This window comes from Pundamilia nyererei, unplaced genomic scaffold, assembly GCF_000239375.1.
Source record: "Pundamilia nyererei isolate P.nyererei 1_Seehausen unplaced genomic scaffold, PunNye1.0 scaffold00046, whole genome shotgun sequence".
NCBI lineage: Eukaryota > Metazoa > Chordata > Actinopteri > Cichliformes > Cichlidae > Pundamilia > Pundamilia nyererei.
The window spans coordinates 506,911-527,843 of NW_005187447.1; positions in this window are offsets into that span (position 1 = coordinate 506,911).

A 20,933-nucleotide genomic window follows, 5' to 3' on the forward strand; every position below is an offset into this window, starting at 1 on the left:
GCAAGACTTTCTTGCTGTTTTTCCTCATCTATTTCAGGTTTGTGACTATGAAGAAGAACAAGCAGATATCTAATGGGATGGCAGTGAAGCAGTGACAGTCAGACAGTCTAATCCAATTGGTCATTTTATTGAATGGAAACAACAAAATTTACCATGACGCTTTTTGCTTTTACTTGTTCACTTACAGGCTGGTGTTTCTTTGCGATGTATGGAGGCTGTCTGATGCTTTTCCATGTCATATTTATTTATGCTTGGAAACTGACGAGAGAGGTGAAGGGTGAGGTTTAGAAAGAGGAATCATTGAAGTGTTTTTCAGTGTTTATGTTTGTGTCTGGGTTTCCCTCTCTCTCCTTTCCATCACACCCATAACAGCAAGCCACTTCATTCTCGTCACTACACTCTCTCACTCACTCGCTCACCTTCTTTTCCCTTTCACCCTACCTGTCTCGCCCTCTCCAACTCTGAAAGTACAATTCAAGTCAGCCCAACTTTCCCTTCACCCTGCTGTCTCTCTATACACCTGCCAAACCTTTACTCTCCTGCCTGTGTTTGTACTCCAGTCTGGGTTTTGGCGTGGTCCGTCTGGACGCAGAGGAAGAGGAAAACCTATCAGGTGGGGCGCAGATGGGAGGAGCTTTTGAGCTGCATAGAAAGAACGCCTGTGGTACTGGTTTCAGGATTTTCCATTGGAACCCAGACGTCTGTGCAAGCTTTATCTGGAGGAAGTTTGCTTCATATGCACATGCTGTGCAATAACACAGACTGCTTTTGAGAGAAGAAGATGTGTGCTTGTGTGCGAACTCTTTCTTTCTTTCTTTTCTTGTCAGTGCATGCTTTCGTGAATGTGACCAAATTCAATCAGCACTTCAGGTTTCACATGTCACCAGAGTGCTCTGTTTTCAGAAGCTAGGTTTCAAATGACAACCCAGTCCCGTGTCTGCATCTCTTTCCAACCAAACACATTAACACTCACACTACTGCTGCAACAAGGCCTCTGACCTATGAAATATGACATTAATCCCGCAGTCTTTAACTTATTTTACCCCATTTTAGCACTTCAGAGGTACCACCACGTCAGACATACAAAACCACTAACCTGACTGTTACCACTCAACATGATGTAAGACATGATATAACACCTCCACCCAACTCTGGATTTTTGAGCGGACCATAAGCATTAAATGCTGAAAAGTATAGTCCAATATATTAAAATATGTGGTAATGCCTTTTAACCTTAGAGGATCTTTGTCATTCACACAACATGGGCATGAAAGCTACCATGCAACTGCCATGCAGAGTAATTTCAGAATTCAGTGTTTTTAATAATTGGACCACCAACCATGTGCAAAAGCCACCCAACACCTACTACATAGGATGCATGCCTACATAAAACACACAGGAATATGTGTAATATGAAGATAACTGAAATATTCTTAAACCAGCATCCGTTTTTCTCCAGCATCAACGTGTTTTGAGTTACCACACGCCAACCGCATCTGCGTGTGTTATTTCCAAATTAGGCTACTTGCTTCTGCTCTATTCAAGTAAATGTCACAAGTTTGTGCCCACACATACAGTAACGGAGGACTGCTGTTTTCCCAGAAGACAAACAGTCAAAATGGCCGGTCATTTAACACAGGGCCACCAAGCTTGTCAGCTGAACTAACTTTTACTGGAAGTAAAAGTTTGTATTTTCAGTATGACTCCTTCTTGTGAAACTGCAAACTGAGCTCACTTTGTTTACGCAGTGTTTGTTTTTATCCTTTTCCAGGTGAAATTGATCTCTCTTGATGTTTATGAAGTTGCATCACATAATTTCCCTTTTTGCATTTTTAAATATCAGGAACGTATCAACACACTGATATAGACAGTCATCAAGTTAAGGCTTCTCAGGACATTTGTAACTGCTGGTTTACTTGAAATTAAGGGAAAGTTTCCACGACACCTAGCTGTTTCTCAGCTGGAATTTTTTGGTGTAATTTACAAATGAGAAAAGTGTAAACATGTGAAGAAACCTTTGACCTTTCTGTCCACCTCTGCACCATCTGCAGAGCACTGAATCTCTACAGCGCAACTTCAACTACTGAGGTTTAATTTATGCGTACATCTGTATCCTTTAACTCACCACACCTCTTCTGAGCAGCCTGAGAGGGATTCCCAGCTAGTTTATGGTTAGTTTTAAACCCCCCTGCATCGCTCTCACCTCCCACCTCCTTTGTGGTTTTTCTTGCCTACACTGTGGTGAGCGTGTCACTGTTTGTGAGTCAGTTAAATGCAAAGGTGGAGAAATGCTGTGGTTACCTGATCTTTATGGAATCCATAAGGAGACCCCCATCTCGTCTACTCATAACCACACAAGGACACAAATACAACAAATACAAAATCTGCACTTAAACTCTCGGTTATGCAAAAATGAAACTAAGTTAAGTGACAGGTTGGATTGTTTTTGCAACTATGAGATAATTAGTTTTTCCTAAAGCTTGACATTGTGTAAATATTACATATCTATGGTGAAAAATTATATTAACTTTATACATCATGGCAACCTGTGATTGTTAGGGAAAATCGTAAAGCGGGTAATGCAACAAAAACTTCCTCATGTTTGCTTTGGTCTCTAGCAGATTGCTGCAGTTGCCCATAATTTGCATGGAAGATGAAAACTGAGAAAGTTTGTCTTCAAAGTAAATTTTGCCCCTCACAGCTGCAACTAACACCTTTGAAAAGTTGTCACTTTTTCTTTCAAGACAAATGTTCTCTGTTTCTGGTTTGCATCACACATTTTCACTTGGTGTTTACAGACAAATCAGTAACTTCTATGCAAACTATAGGCAAGCGTGGCAACCAAAGCAATCCCAAGGAGGTTTTTGGTGCAGCACCGTATACCTTTTGTGACCAGTTTCCAGGAAATTCCAGCAACCATTTGCCAACTGGTCACAGAATACATATTTTTCCAAGTAATGGATGGTTTCTGGGGATCACTAAACACCAGGCCTGCGTGAACAAGGCTTTAGCAATTGATTTTAGAGTGAGTCTGACAACAAGTGGTTAGGAAATTATTTATATTTTTTAATACCAACTGTAAAGCTGGTTGTGCCACCTAAGGTAGCATGTTAGCAGACTTGTTTTTACCCATGAGCACTAAACACAAAGAGTCTGTTTTTTGTTTTGCAGGAATTTACCCAGATCTCACCAAATTGCAGTGAACCAGAATTGCACTTTAGATGCTCTGTAACTGGGTGTAACAGTAAATCAGAGGACTCATTTTCTTCGTTTTTTCAGAATTGACCTGCTGCTGACAGATGAGTTTTTGATGAGAGAAAATTTACCATAATCCGTCAACCTTTTACGATACCGCATTTTATTTAAATGTCACTTTGTGGTGCACAGGGGATCCCAAGAAGACACAAACCCAGCAGAAGATCACAAATGTAAGCAGAGCGCTGACATGGACCCCACGCTGTGTGTGGGCAGAGTGATGCTCGTCAGTGTCTCAGCTGTGGGGGAAACTTGTGAGGGAAAAGGAAAGCCCTCATTGCACAAATTTCATGTGTCTGTGTGCATGAGTGAGCACTGACAGTTGACAGACAGAGTTGAGGTTGAGAAGACGGTGGTCTTTATCACACCCACGCATCCTCTTTTTCAAACCTGAAGCTGCTTTACTTGATTTCACCAACTTCCACTCATTCTTAATCTGCCTCACTACATTTCACACACTTTGTTCTGAACCACACTTAGAAACGGATTAAGTTTCAGAGAGGCATTACATCTCCATCCATCAAACATGATCCTTCAAGTGATAGATGCCATTTATCATGTGGTTTAAGATGAAGTATGTTAAAATTACAGGGTTACTTCTTTTTTTTTTCTGCTGCTGCTGCTTGTTTGTTTTTCATATATGCTGATTACCAGTTGCCATCCAGCAACATTTGCAGATGCAGCAATAAGGAAATGAACCACTCCCACTAGCACTGAAGCCAGTTTTCTTGCCAACATATTTCTGTTAATTAAAAGTGCAGTTTCACTATTTTGTGAGGACCTTAATCTTACTGGAAGTCCCAGCTTTGTATGACTGGTCATGGGTTCAACTCACAGCAAAAGAGGATGCAAGACCATTTAGCATAAAGGTGATATAGTGCTGAACTTTAGCTAGCAGAGGGTATGGGGACTTAGCATAAAGCTGCGAAGGCGCTGTTGTTCTCAGCAAGTGGCTGTCCTGGTCGATAATTAGGTCAGCACAGCCCTCCTGGGAGGGGAGGGCAGAGGGGACACTGTAGAAATCCCTTAGCCCCATCACAGCCAGATGAAAAGAAAACAGTCCCAGTACAGGTTCCACATGTCGAGGCAAAGGGTAAAAATGTGTTTTAGATTTTCCTCCTTCCCTCTCCTCTCTGCTCTTGTTTGATTCTGAGCTGCAAGGGGATAACCTCCTAAGAGCTCCTATAACACCTTGCTATCTTGGCCTTTAGGTTTTTTCCTACAATATATGAGTTTGTGTGCATACTGTGATGTGGTCTAGCATATCTATTTCTTCCTTCCTCTGGGTTTTAGCTAATCCATTTCTCTAGGCTTCCTTCCCAGAACAGTGAGACCTTTTTAAAGAAAACAGAGCTGAGCAGCACCTTGGAAATCCCACCACCTTTCTCATTAAAGATGAGGATGAAGACGAAGTTGATTTTGCTGATTCGATTTAAGCCCATGAAACTGGACCTTAGCCACAGCACTTCAAGAAAGGGATGAAAGAGAGACAGCTGGAGAGAGAGGGGGTGCTTAAGTGAGCCATGATGGCTCTGTTAAATTACTTTTCTTCAGTCCTGATTTCAGGATATACAGGTTACTGTGTGGGGAGCATGTTTTTAACATCTGTGCATGTGGTAGGCCAGTGGGTCAGTCACGGCTTTAGTGTGACGCAGTCAATAAAAACACTGAAAAAATCTTTTTGTCCTTTTAATATACTGTTTGGTACATACTGAAATTTTGGCAATCTTATTAGTAAATCTGCAAAACACAGAAAAAGAAAGCTAGGCGATAATCGCAGTTATATGCTTTATGCTAACTGCGACTCTAATGCAGCTAAACTGTCTTTCATTTGAATGCGGGACAGTTTAGCTGCATTCAAATGTCAGTTTGACTTTAAGTTGACAAGTCAAGAGGTAATGTGAAGAGGATGACCTTAAATTTAGAGATAAAGACAGACACATTCGCGTGTGTGGCTGTACCCTGCACGTGCACATCCAAGCACGTGCATGTGGTTGAGAACGACATAATGACCCACCAGCAAAACTGCACGCCACGCAAATGACAGACCTACACAGATAAAGACTGTTCTTATGTTCATGTAATTCAAACAATAATCTACTGTGGGCTCACTGATATCCTGCCAAGCTGGGTATCTTCTCTGTAATCACAGTTGTCACGTTTGGACAGAAGAAGAGAGCAAAGATTCCTGTTCTCTACCAGGCTCCTGCTTTCTTTAAATCTTGTATTAATGCCCTTATAACAAGAATACTTAGTCTGTAGATCTGTGACGCTTGGATTAAATATATAAAATTGTCACGTATCTAAACATATACATATAATGTGGGATTCAGCTGGCCCCAACTTCATCCTGGCTACATTCAGAAGGCTAGAAGAATCATTTTGGGAAAGTGCAGAGTTTTACAGATTTCAGGTGGATAGTTAAAATCCTCTTCTAACATATGTGAGTGTCCACTCTACAGTACATTTGTCTCTGTCAGCAGGCCTTCAGCAACAGTGAGGATCAAACCCATAAAGTAACAATCCAGGAAACCAAGCTTGCTCAAACTGACCAAAGTCTACAGTGTCTACTGGCAGAGGAAATCAGCAAAAATGTTTTTCTAGGGAGATATTTTTGTCCCGCTTTGGAAAAACGACAGTTGAAAAAGGGAGAAAACGAATCATGGGCAATAGAGAATTATGCAAAGGTGGAGTTTAAAAAAAGACAGTTTCTCCTTAAAACATTAGTAGTACAGATGAGTGTTCAAAATACCCACTGGGCAGTTATGCCTCCTGTTTTTTTTCTGGACCAGGCGCTACTATCTGGTTTTTATGAATCACATGTGGCATCTGCTTACTGAAATAGGCTCTTACTTACCGAACTAAAAAGGGATATGGCTACTGTATTCTCAATAAGATTAACAGTGAACATCAATATGAGTCAAAATAAAGTTAAATTGAACAGAAAATGACAATTAAATCTTGCTTAACCTAATCTTTGTTGTTACATTATCTTAAACTTAAGAGCCAATTAAACCAATGGCTGACTGTAGTTCCCCTCGGAATAGGGTTTTCTATCTAGACCGAAAGTGTGTTTTCACAACGTTAATCTGAGACTTTTTGGTCTCATCTCATACCACCAGCTGTGTTTTTGTTGTCTTTCCCTAAGTTTCTGTCTTTCTCTTCATATCAGAACAACTGTTGACAGGGTCTTTCAAACATTTTGAAGATTGCTTTTTCTTTAGACTCTTTCACTATTGTTCACTCTGAGTTGAACTGTCAAAGTCTTTATGTCCACACAATGCATGTGTAGACTATATTTAAGCCTTCAAATGCTATAAAGAGTCCAGCAGCACTTCATTCTATGGTCCAGATTGTAATGTGTGTGTGTTGTATGAAATAATCAACTGTGTGACTAATTGAGTATATTAAGCAGATGTCCACCCGTGATTTAAACCTATGGTCGACAACTGCATATCTGCTGGAAAAATCATCCTCTTCACACACCCCCACACCCTTAACTTTAAGCTCCACACACATCCCCTACAGTCTCTCTGGGGAGCTACTGCAGGCAGCCTGGCTCCAGTGTTCTTCACTATGACCCAGGGGGTCTGCACATACCCAAACTGTGATTCCCTCCTGGGGGCACAGGTACACTAATCGTCCTGGAATCACTGGAAGAAGAAGGTCATGTGTGGTCATAAACACGGTACAAACACGTTTAATGAGTCCCAGTAAATCCTGTATCTTGGCTGACATTCTGCATTGTTTGGTGGAAATTTATTCAGGGAAGTTATTGTGGAAAATGTCTGTCTCCCAACGTTTTCACTCATTATCCACAAGCACTCTCTCTGCCTCTCTTAAATCTTTTCCTAAATGTGACCTTCAGTAAAAAAAAAGAACTTTGTCTGAACTCAGAAGGGAATTGAAGTTATGTAAAAAATAATAATAATAATAATAAAGATTGCATTTCTTACATTGCTAATGCAACAAAAAGTCACAAAACCAGCAGTCTGTCATTTTCATGCATTTCAATTAAAATCTGCCTGCATGGAATCCTTTAACACTTGATCTTTCTTTTAAAAAAAAGAGGGTTTTTTATGTACAGTTTGTGTAGCATTTCATAAACTAAACAAAGGACATCTTAACAGTCTTAAGATACTCGATCACACTTCAACTGGCATTGCCAGTTATTTTATTCTTGCTGACGTTATGGCTTTAGGAATTCACCTCCACCATGTTCGACTACCTTTAGTAGCCATAACTCAAAATGATTTTCTGTATGATTGGCTCTGTATCAGTCTCTCTTTCGATGATGCATCAATTCATGGGGGTTTGTTGACATTTGTTTATGCAGAACTCTCTTGAAGTCTCTTGAAGTCTGGACTTTGACTGGGCCATTGCATCACTTTGACAGGTCAGACAGGTCTCACATTTGATTCTTGAATAGTGTAGCATGCAGAGAGTTCATAGTTGACTCAGTGACTGCGAGACAACCAGGTCATGTGGCTGTCAAGCAAGCCCTAATACACTAATACTAATACACTGTAATAACTGGCACACTGACATGTTATGCATCATTCACACTCTAATGAGCACAACTTGGGGTTCAGTATTTTGCCCAAGAATACTTTGGCATGCACACTGGAGCAGCCAGGGATTGAACCTGAAACCTCCTACTTAGTAGATGATCTGCTCTACCTCTACTGAGCTACAACCAGACCAATAATAATAATACTACTAATGCAGATAATTCATAATTATGATTGGTAACTACTTTATCAATGCAGTGATTATCATTCTCTTTTGCAGACTTCTGTTTTTGCCTCACTGTGACTGATTCATTTGTGAAATCCCCTTTTAGAGACCCACAGGCCACTTAGAGCCTGTTGACCTCTGACCTCTGGGAGGGGTTAAGTATGGGAATGAGAGGGTCACTGAGAATTCAAGGGTTAATTGTCGTTCTTCTTAGAAGCAATCGCCAACATCTCCCACACTTGATACCCTCCCACTGCCTCCAAGCAGACACACACATATATTTGACAGCTACAACAGCAGCTCGGCTTTCTGTCCTCTGCAGTGTCTCCTCGTATCCTAGCCTGCAGGCAAACAGTTCCCCTTTCTGTGGACAGATAGATGTTCTTCTTGTTTCCTGCTACATATTTAGCATACCAAAGGGAGCTAGAAGGTCAAGCCTTGCCAAGGCCTCTCCCCTAAGGACTTTGTCTGGACTCTACCCAAGGGATCCAAATACACAACCCCACCACAGTTTCAGACATGGAGCCCCTGTTTTGTCTGGATACATCAGGGACCATCTTCTAGTCTGATATAGCTGAACGTTTTGGCCTCTGTAGATAGTTTACTCATTGATAACAACACTGAAGTGGGTCTCACAACTGTGTTTGTCATGTGGGGAGCATTTTTACTGGAATTATCTAAAAAATCATATCAGATCAAAAGAACATCTATCTGTCTACAGAAAGGGGAACTGTTTGCCTGCAGGCCAGGATACGAAGAGACACTGCAGAGGACAGAAATCCGAGCTGCTGTTGTAGCTGTCAAATATATGTGTAATAGCTGTGACTATTACAGCAGCCATCCAAAATGCTCACATTTCAGTTTTACTGAGAGAATTTTCTAATATTCCATTAGTCTGTTACTTATCAGTAGGCACTTAGAAATAATTTGCAGTAACTGTGTATGCACACTGCAGTTTATGGATGCAGCTTACTACCATTAGCTGATAACATCACTCCACCATCTCATCCAATCACGGTCACTTCTGGCTCCAAGAAAATACTCCCAAATAATGCTATTATGGGTGGGTAATGTCAAGGTGGTTACATTCATCTTTTATGTTCCTTTTATGGTTACATCCCAGGACACTTCGGAATGATACTGGAAAATGTAACATTAGTTGGAGTGGAATTTTCTTTTTTTTTTTAAATAATTCTTAATTCTTTTATCAATTATCGTATATCAATTTATTCCAGCTGTTCATATGAAGGACACTGTAGGGCTACAGGCACATGTGTGTGAAGAGTAACAGGCATGTGTGTGGTCATGTGAGGCAAAATAGATCTGATTAGTGGACTGGATGGAGCGCAGCAGGGTAAGAGGGTGAGATGCAAAGACAGAGGAAAGCCAGGTTGGAATGGAAGGGTAATTGGCTAGGATGAAAAATGAGAGTCCTTGACCTTTTGTTACCTCCAGGGATTGCTGATAGCATGAGAGCCCATCCCATCGCCCCATCTCTATGCCACTCCCTCACCCATAAAGATCTTTAACTACAGGGATGGAGGACAGGAGGGATAGAGGTAAAAACAGCCGGAGAAGCTTGAGGGTGGGGGGGAGGTTCTTGGCCGTTCTGGGGTGTGGTGGTGATCTTTTATTGCGTGTGTGTGTGTGTGTGTGTGTGTGTGTGTGTGTGTGTGTGTGTGTGTGTGTGTACATCAGGGTCTCAGCTGTCTTTGCTTCCATTAGTCCCTAATAGGCCTGTCACTCTGGGCTTTTAACTCTGCTTGTTAGCATGGCAGACAACCAGCAAACTCGCTGCTGATGGCTTTCTGTTCACCCGCTTCCAGTTCCACAGATGTCTCCATTAGAATTCCTATCAATCCAGGTCAATGCCCTTCATGTATAAATAAGAGCGTGTATGCATTATGAGGCCTACCTGAACTCCAACACCTGGAAAGATTCTCAACAGTGCTGCTTTCTTTAGAGCAGATCAGCAACTACTTCATAATCTGATGTGCAGTACAGTTTAGCAGGAATTCCCCAGCGCCCTCAGTGTGACCTGCTGGGTCTGTGCACAGCATGGTGACAGGTGTGTCCGTTAATTAAAGCTCTGAGGTAATAACAGGGCGGCAATTGAAGCCTGGCTGTAAAGAACAGAGGCCCAGGGGATGGAGAGTTACTGGCACGAGTTTACCTGTAGACTGAAAAATCCTCTTTGTTGAAGAATGGTGAAGTCTGGTGAACAAAAAGGTATACTGATTTTGAATTTGAAGTTTTCAGTAGAGTCAAGTTAAATTTATGCATGTTGTTTTGGAAACTGCTGCTCAAGGTCGGCCTCAAATGTCCACTCTACTTAAAAGAAGTACATTTTGCGCTTTAGGGTGTCACAGCAAGTGAAACAAGCGACATAGCCGTCAGTGTCAGGGAGCTAAGTGAGTAAATAGTTTGGGCTAGTTAGTCAGAAAAAGTGATCAAGGAAGGGTTTCAGAGAAAGGATTCAACTCAAGAGAGCAAGCAGCTGTGAGGAGGTGCAGTTTGTCCTTGTTAAACTCACAGCCATATGGCTGGCATCTGAGCTGGTTTTGGAGGTGATTTTTATGGCTGCTTTTATAACCTGGCAGGCTCACACCGCTCCAATGAGAAAGTGCCTGCCTACCTGCCAGTACACGACCATTCAGCTGATGGAGAAGAATAAACGTGAATAATGTGCTGAACTTTATTCTACATTTGGAATATTAAAAAGCACCGAGATTCTTGGTCTTGAAAAAAGATTAGTGAGGACAATTAGGAAATACTTTTGGTGGCTGCTCACATGTCCTTACCCTTTTGTCTTTGCTTTTCTTTGTTACATTACTTTGTCCCCTGCTCTATCCATCATCCATCCCTTCAGGCCCCTTATGCCTATTAAAGGCTCCCAGTGAAATGTGTCCATTTGAAATGAAAACAAACAGTGCTAATTTCAGTCCCCCCCCCATTCTCTAACCTGATGGGTGTGCTACAATAGCTGTGTGTGCACTGAAGACCTCTCTGAAAGTGTCTCTGTGAAGTAGGATTGGATCACAATTTAAGTTTCACCAACCAGCAAAGAAAATATTTTACCCTCCACTTGTTCTCCGTCACATGTATCCCATTACTTGGCCATTGCAATCAGCGATAAATGCTTAACAAACAATTATGCTTGATACTAAAAACAGTGTGATTACTGCATTTTTCTTTAGATCTGGACATGCTTATCTGTGCACAGAAACAATTTTTTACTGTTACATTGCTACATGGTTTTCTTCTTTGTTAAACAGTTAAAGAAGCTCAATTAATTCTAAGAAAAACCATGGTATGGGAACCTGCCCTCAATCAGACTCACACACATGCATTATATCTGCCACGAAACTAATTGCGTTTCATCTTTTCCCACAAAGTTCATTAGGTTCTGCTGCCGTTGTTGTTTGACTTGCCAAGCCTTTCCACCAAATTGCATTTCTCAGGCATTTCTTTCAGCGTTTGAACTTGAAATATGAGGGGGATCAGGTTTCTACTGAGGAGAATTAGTGAGTGCGTGTGTTTGTGTGTGTGGCTGACTGGCGGTTTCTCGTCTGCTGAGAGACTCCTGTGCGGACCAACAGATGCTCCACACACAAGCAGAGAGAACGGGTTAAGCTTTTGCACTCAAATATCTACTTTTACTGTAGATGTTTAACGTAGTTTCTGGTTGTTCTCAGTTTGATACATCTGGTATCAAACTAAAACGGTAATGAAAGACTGCATACTTTGCCAAAGCAAACAACCCTTCTGGCTCATTTTATTATCAAGAACATTATCTGGATCTGCACCAACGGTTTATGGTCTTTTCCTTTAGCTATATGCTCCTCCTCATCGAGTTATAAGATTTCCAGCTCAGTAATTTTTAAGTAATCTTGCTGACAGCTGAAAAAACAACAAATAAACTTCTGTCTTCCAATGTGCAGTGGAAAATAACTGTTGAAATAAACAACAGTTTAAAGCATCCTTTAAATTTCTCTGAAGAGACAAAAAGCTTGCAACATATGAAATCATGAAACAACTTTATCTTCATGGATTCCATCATTTGATTCTTATAGTCTGTGGGTTTTATTGAATTAATACAATTTATGGCACAAACTGTTTATCTCTAGAACTAACTATTCATTCCGTATGGCAATATTCACTAATGTTTCCACCTGTATGGAAATTCTATTCAAATTTGTGCTAAAATAATTTTGCATTATATTCAAACACACTATGTAAACAAATAACTTCACATTGATCTGAATGAGAAAGCTGAAACATTTTAGATGTGTCAGAGGTAAAAGGCCAATCCTCCACTGTACACGGTACAGTCTAAGATAAACTTTAGATCCTTCGTGAAGATATCGGTCAGAATTGATCATCAGATTTCCATCCACCAACCTGGCAGCAAAGATGCGCTTGAAATCAAAGTGAAACTCACACTGACGCACATGTTGGCTGGGGAGGTGATTCAGAAGACTGATCGTTTATCTCTGTGTTCAGGTAACCACATCTGTGGGTGCTGTATTCATGTTTACATCACGATGATAGAGTCTCAACTAACCACACTGCTTCACTCCTCTCTCTCTCTCTCTCTCTCTCTCTCTCTTTCATCGTGACATTGTGTTGTGGAGGACTCATGGATCACGGCCAGAAAGCAGTTCCCCCTCTCCTCCACCCTCCCCTCGCCTCCTTGCTCTCACATCAAACCTGACCTTCAGAAACTAACTGCAGGCCCACTTCAAGCTTGTGTTGCGGTTTTGGCAAATGGCAAAAAGAGGCAATGTAGGAGGGAGATGGTGATAGGAACGCAACAATTACATTGGAGGAGAAAAGATGGTTAAAAAGATTTGATTTGACATTATTCATGCAGCTATGTGGAGGCAGAGAAAAGGATAGTGGAGGGGAACTGAAAAGAAGGGTGGTACAAAGCTGAAATCTGAACTGCTGCCAAAGTATTGTAAGAGTAACTGCTCCGCCTGCAGCTGTCCTGGTAATCTTTCCCACAGCACTCCCCCCCCCCACCTCCACATCTGTCCTCATTCCTCCTCTCCTCTCCTCTGATGAGGATCCGATCACCAAAACAAAGGAGCATTCTTGGTGCTATAGGAAACCTGGCCACACACTAACATAATCTAAAAGTGGGTTTTCCAAAGAAAGAGAGAGACAAAGTTGAAACGACTCCCGAGCTGATGCACTTGTGTTTAAATGGAGGAGAAAGGAGGGGACGTTAAATGGAAAATGGCTGTGTGCCAAGTGGCAAAGTGCCCTTTCAGCTGTCTGCTTGTTTTATACCGACTCCTCCATCACAAACATTGACGAGGACAAGCTTTGGTTTATGTGTGCGCGCGTGCAAGCGTACCTGCAATAACTTGTTCTGTTTACCACCCACTGTAAAAGGCCTTGTTTCGCAGACAGTTCAGACGTGTCTGTTTTGGACTGGGGACAGAGAGACATGTAATTTAGAGTGCAGCCTTATTTCCTGTCAAAGACTCATAAAGACAGATGATAGCACACTCGTGAACGTGTGCCTGTCACAGACCTCTTGACAAATATGCTACTATGTGTGTGTGCGTGCCTGTAAGTGCGCTGATCAGTCAAACTCCTCTCTTCCCTGCATGCATTCAAAGAAATGTATTGTCTGCTCTTATCTGTGCATCAGTGCAGAAGGAGGAGAGGAGGAGGAGCTGCAAGGGTGTAGTTAACCCTCCTCCCCCATCCCCCCATCCCTACCCTGCTTTTGAGCTGTGAGATATATTCACCTTTTAGCGCTGACAAAACAACATATAGTGCATGCTACTGAATGATGAATGTTGCTATTGATGGCGAAACTGGTGTCCTCTCAGTCTTTGAGACGACTTCAATTAACAAGGCAGAAAATTAAAGATGGAAAAGCAAAGACAAAAATATTATACATATGAATGTTTCCTTACAGAGGGGCTGAATGAGCATACAAAATGTGGACATTATATATATGACCATCATTGTCAGCAGCTCCCAAACTAGGTGACTACATATAAAATGTTTTGAAGAAATATGTTAAACCACATTCATAACAATACAAAATCGTTCACAATGAAGCCAATGTTCCCTTAAGCCAGTACTATTGACGAACGGTCTTCATAAGACCCTTCATGTTGCTCTTTTCCATATCTTGGCATTTATAAGGAAAATGTAACAACATCCAAACACAGTCTATGTAAAAGGTGAACAAAGCATCAACTTTTGGCATTCCTGATTTTTAGAGAAACTTCACAGATCCTGGTGAGTCTAAATGAGAAACTGAGGGATGCTGAATGCTAATACAATAGCAATGTGTGGATTACAAGGTAGCCAGGCTCTAAGAATACCCGGCTTTCATTTTTATTTCATGCTACATGAAATTTAAGAGGCGTTATGTTGAATTAAATAAGACATGAATCTACAAAATCTGAAGATAATCTGATTAGCAAAACAGTCACAGAAGCTATAAAAGTGAGCGGCAGGGACATTTTTTTCACAGGCGTCTATATAGTTCAAGGATCAAATAAGTTAGCCCCTTGTCTACCATTGAAATTATAATTTCTATATGGTCTGTGCATGGAATAAATATAAAATATGTATTTAGAATATGTGTTTACTAATAGTGTCAAAGAATGCTAATCCACGTAGCCTTTATCGTGGTACCGCTAGCGCAGCCTTCTGGGCAAATAATGGGGAGTTTATTCCTGTTTTGTGGTGAAAGGAGCCACTGGTTGCTTTGTCTTGCTGCTTTGTCTCTAACTCAGAAAATGTTTTATAGCCCTTGTCAGCATGGTGGACTTGCAGCCTTGCATGTCTCCTCATGCAGGATCAACAACATACACTATTAATAAGGGGAACCATTACAAGCAATGTTTCAGAGCAGAACTGAATGAATAAATGAATGCAGTTACACTGCAAGCAGGAAAATTTAAAAAAGGTTAAAAATGTCTAAAAATCTGTGAACTCATCAACATCCTCCAAATTCTTTTAAAAGTCTCCTTCATTCATTGACAGTCAGTGAATGAATATTGATTTCATTTATTATACTTGATTATACCTGAAATTGACTTGCTATTGGAAAAATATAATTACTGCATTAACGTTGTCAAGTAGAGCAACTTACATTAAGACATCCAAAAAGCACAAGTGCATAAAAAACTACTTAACCTCAGTATGAGGGTACTTGTGATTAGTTAACTTCCATAAGTGTTTAAATGTTAAGTAGTTTGAGTTGGCAAACTTGAGTCTCTCAGTACAGTATGGTAGCATTGGTATATAAAACCATTCACTCTGGTACAGTATAAGTATTGTTTCTGCTTAGTTCCCAGCAGAGTAGTAACAACAGTGAATGCAATAAAACAAAGACCTCTCTTTAAAAAGGTCTCTGTTTGCTGTTAAATCCTAGAACAGATCTGGAGGCTTTGCCCAGTATATTCTGTAAATGGTATCAAGTGGGTTTTAGCTGCTATTTTGTTAAATTAAGATAAGAAACATGCTCAAAATTCCCCAGCATCCAGTATACCCCACTGTGCCTGATTGTCTGTGTCCTGACATGAGAAAGCCTGGCTGGGTACAGGCCAGCTGGAGCAGCGTTGAGCTCCTCTGAGAACCTGAGTTACAAAGACTCACTGTGCTGGAGTGGCACAGAAAACCTCTCCCTGGCAGCAGCTCTGAGAGTTAACCAATGCTGGGCAACACTTAAAAAGTGATTTTCTGTCTGCCTTTCACCTCCACGCTCTTTGCTCTGCTTTCTTACTGGCATCAGCTTTTCTGTCTGTCCCTGTCAATCGGTTCTCTCCGGTTCTCTTCAGGTGGATCCATTTAGCAGGTTGAATGACTCATCCAGTCTTTCTCTTTCCGTCCGTCAACTTTCTCTTTCCTTTCCTGTCTCTTTCTTTTTCATCTGTCTCTGGCTCTCTGTGTAAGTGTGATTGGTTATTTATCCAGCAGCCACTACAAGTGATTAGTTTCGAAATAGCTTGCCCTTTTGTCCATTACTCCATCAGCAGCATTGTTTTTTCAAAAAAGAGTCAGAGTGATTATCCTGCCCTGTTTTTATAAGTGTTTTATACATAATCCCTTGACAACAAGACTGTGATGTCATCACCGTGAGATTTTTAGACCAAGATCAGGCTCACTGAGCTTGAAACATGGCACTAATCCCACTGTAAGTGGCCTAAAATCCAGTCCAGGTGACAACTGAGCAGACGGAGAAAGTAAGGCTGCGGGGAAATCCCTTTCTATTTGGAGATCTGAATTCCCCACCCTCCCACCCGCTCTTCCCCGTCCTGCTGCCGTTACCTTGAACTTAAGCTGTTTACAAAAAATCCCCACCAAAAAAAACTGTCAAAGAGCCAAAGCCCTACCTGAGACAAGGTAGTACACTAGTCTGTCTTTCATTGCCATAGCTACAGAAGTTTTAATCACATTGCCGTTTTGTGGAAAAACACATGTAACCCCAAAAGTTATCTGCAACATTTAACAGGATTTCCAATTTTTCAGATATTTTTGTTTTGTCATTCAGGAGTTAAACGGAAAGCCAAAGAATGTCTTGGATTGAGCTTTGGGTGTAATCCCTTGATCCCTGCTGGTTACTGCAGTGCTCCTGTCCTAAACACGCTAATGCAAATACTACACCGTATCAAGAATAAGACTAAGACCTTTGAGAGAGCCATAAATACCCACTGGTTATTCAAATAAGTCACATTTTATTTTCTGTAATCCAAGAACAAACAGCAAATATTTGACTTTCAGTTTTTGTTCAGCATCAGATAAGCTCAGATCCTACAACAGGTGGGGACTCTCAGCTTTACTACCCTGAAGGTGAGCAAAGACCTGATCAAAGAGATGAGCAAAGGTGACCAAAGAGAAGAGTCATTTTACTGCTAATGGCATGTAGGTTTGTCAAAAGCTTAGCTCTTTTAAGTGTTAATATTTAAAGTCATTATGGTTTGACTGCTTATTTACTTTCCTGCCAAGAGTTAGATGGGAGCAGCTATCCCAGCACAGTAGTAGAGGAATCCAGTCATGTACGTTTCTTCTTCTTCTTCTTCTTCTTCTTCTTCTTCTTCTTCTTCTTCTTCTTCTTCTTCTTCTTCTTCTTCTTCTTCCTCCAGCTGTTCCCTTTAGGGGTTGTCCTTAGTTCCCTCCTCTGTCACACCTTGAGCATCTTTAAAGTTCATTAATTGACAAATTCTAAACAATTTTATTTCTACAAAAACAACAATTTGCCACTTTTTGGAGTCTCTTGGCCAAAAACCATGCTCTTCCAAATATCTTAGCAAACAACCAGAATAAACAAAATTGCAAGAATAAAGAAAATATATTATTAATTTTGCCCAGACTGCTGAAAATGAAGTGTTTTGCTTAAAATCTCTTGCGGATCTAAATTTGTTGTAGGTCTAGTTCCTCGTGTCAGCAGGTAATAATGTAAAACCTAATCAAGTGTTGGCTATAACACACATGTGTATATTAGTTTGCAAAGTTCACTTGGTCAGGTGACAAGTTTGTATTCAGCGGCACCCTCAGGTGAACTATACCCACATTCATTTGGACATCAGTAAAGGGCAGCTCCTGACCTGTGACCCCTATAAAGGTTTGGGGTAAGCTAGAGGGGATGAGTAGCTGACTTAGTTGACCTGTTTAGCATGTTTAGAGCTAAGGTTGACCTCAGAATCATGGCCACTGGGTCAGTCCAAGGTGTGAAGCCAATGACCCGACATCTAAGCTGTTACTCCTTTGTCTTTTTGCTTCCAGTACAGAAACCCAAGCAAGAAATCGAAGTCACACCAGCTTATTCTCCCTTCCCTGTTTCCACCTTCTCAAATCCCCGGGCCGACCTATGTAAATAAACGTGTGTACACGCTGTCGACTCACCTCTACTCCCCACCATCTCCTACTTAAATAAACATATGGGGGGAAGTGAGGGGTTAATAAGGCCAAGTTTAGGGAGAAGAAGAAGAACGGGGGGAGCGATGGAGGCATGGAAGGAGGGGTGGAAGGTGAGGGAGACCCAGGGGAGCTCATTATACTAAGTCAAAGTGCACACGCACACACACACATTCTGATGCACACCTCCAAACTTTTTTAACACACACACGGAGACTTGTTACTCTCCATGTGTAACATATGCTGGCTTAAAGCCCCATTAACACACAAGTTTTATAAGCGCACTCACTGAAAGCAGTAACCCAAAAACCTTACTGTTTGCTGGTGAGGTGAAGCCCACAAGTGACAAAATAACAGTAACTTTCAAGGATATTAAACTGAGTGTAGCAATGATCTTAGTGTTTTTTTCTCTCTCTCTCTAGAGTTTAAAATAACATTTTCTTCAGGAGCAGGCAGGTATATATGTGTTGCACTACAAATATATTTTGTTTTTTAGCTTTTCTCTGAATCTCTCCAGCTTGGCACTGTTTATTTACAAGTGCTTGTTTTATGATCATCGCTTTAATTGATAGTTAACTATGGCTCTGCACTCCCACTGTTGGATGAACATAAACAAGTGCTAAAGAAAAACACGTGTTACCCTCTCTCAGCTCTGTGTGTGTGTGCATGCACATGACCTGGGGTGTGAGAGCCAGGAAAGCCAGACTGGTTTCATTATGCTCCAAACTAGCCCATTACAGTTCAGGGAGAATCGTCCAAACCTTTAAAAAGTTTCTATGGCATTACCATCTCAACTTCAACTTTCCCCACTCTCTTCTTGTTCCTCACCTCTGCCTCCACTTTCCTCCCCCTCTCTGTCCACCACATGACACACACACAAACGTGCAAATTGCCACGCACGCAAGCTCACGTGCGTGCAAACACACACACACACACACACACACACACAAATGTGCAAACTGCCACGCACACAAGCTCACGTGCATGCAAACACACACACACACATAGAGGAACGTGGCATTCATTCTCTTTTCCCCCAGCGATAAAGTTTCACAGCCACCTTCTCTCTGCCCTCTCAGATTGACTGCCCTCTGCTTAAACATAAATAAACTGGTGGAAAAGTTTTATTTTCATCAAATATTCTTATTGCTGGAGCATTTTGGGCTCCTCACTTTCATTCCCTGTGATGTTCAATTCAGGTTTCTGCGAAAGGGCGACAACAACAGGAGGACTCGCTCTGTCAGAGCCTGGTTAGTGGTCAGTTTTTAACTAGGTCAAGGTGATTTTATCACAGTGGATTCACAGTGGTTCTCAGACTCTAACCCCCAAATAGAAATGTAACAGCTTTTATAGTTTTAGGTCTTTCTATAGTTTAATACTGATAATTAAACTTCAGGACCTGAAGTGGGAGCCCACCATCACCTCCGTCATCAAGAAAGCCCAGCAGAGGATGTACTTCCTGAGGCAGCTGAAGAAATTCAACCTGCCAACACGGACGATGATGCAGTTCTACACTGCAATCATCGAGTCCATCCTCACCTCCTCCATCACCGTGTGGTACGCTGGAGCCACTATCAGGGACAAACAGAGACTGCAGCGTGTTGTGCGCTCAGCTGAGAAGGTGATTGGCTGCAGACTCCCATCTTTGCAGGACCTGTACACCTCCAGGACACTGGGGCGTGCAGCTCGGATCTCAGCTGACCCTTCTCACCCTGGACACAGTCTGTTTGACCTGCTCCCCTCAGGCAGGAGGCTCCGGTCCGTTCGCACCAGAACCTCTCGCCATAAGAACAGTTTCTTCCCCTCTGCTGTTGGACACATGAACAATAACCACATGACTGTCCCCGCCACTAACACATGACCCTACGCTGTGTCACTGCATCATTCCATGTTTGGCACTGATCACCACCTGCACTCATGTATATCTATCTACGTAGCACTTTTAATTCTTATTCTCATGTATATATCTCATGTATATCTCATGCACATATCTTTCTAAGTAGCACTTTTAATTCTTATTCCTACTTTTATTTTTTCATGTCTATTTAAGTGCTATTTATGACACTATTTAAGTGCTATTTATGACACTATGTTTGCACTGAAGCACCGCAGCAATTTCCTAATGTTGTAAACCTGCTCAACATTTGGCAATAAACCCCATTCTGATTCTGATTCTGATAATGGTGAAATTCATAGACTCCATAAGAAGGATGGATGCTCCCACCAAGTCACCACACTAAACTTTAGAAAGATGACTGTCACCATCTTGCTAAAGTTGTTTTTTAGTTATCAGAAGAAACTTGTCTTTGGATTTGGTGCATCACAAAGATGTGCCTGCTAATCAGTGCCAAGTTACATACAGATAAATACTATGATTTCACTCACCAAAACTAACACTGACACCACACACATGGTTGAGAGAACCAGTTTGGGGACTCCATTTAACTGAGTATAGGCCCTAATTATACAAAATTAAGCTGCAACAGAATTTAAACCTCTTCAGTTGTAATGAATGGGGAAAAATGTCAACCAAACCAAATCCATTTCTTCTACAAGGCTGGAAATATGTGTATTTGCTGCTCTAAAGTTAGGCATTTTACCACGGGAGTCCATAGGGGTTAACTCCCCTTTTTAGTTAGCCTTAAAATAACTATTGGAGGAACTACCATGTTCACCCTTCCATGTTTGCTTTATTTTTCAGGCCCAGTTGCCACCTGGCAGCCTTACCCGATTTTGCATTAAGCCAAAAAGGAGCTGAGCAAACAAACTGTGTGCTTTTGCCAACAGATTTGACATCAGTTTCTTCATCTAACTCTAACCAACAAATGAGTATGTTTCAGAAAAGTCCAAACTACTCATTTAGGAGAGAAGTAGGAGAAACTGCACTTTCAATAATTACAGTGCAGATGTCTCTGTTGCAAAGCATTTTAATGACTCAAAGAGGTCTAGCACATCTGCGTTGTATGGCAGGGCTGGTGGTCTGTGATTCTTATTGGGTTGTGTTTGATTTCTCATCTTAATGTGCCCTGCATTATGATCGTGCACACATA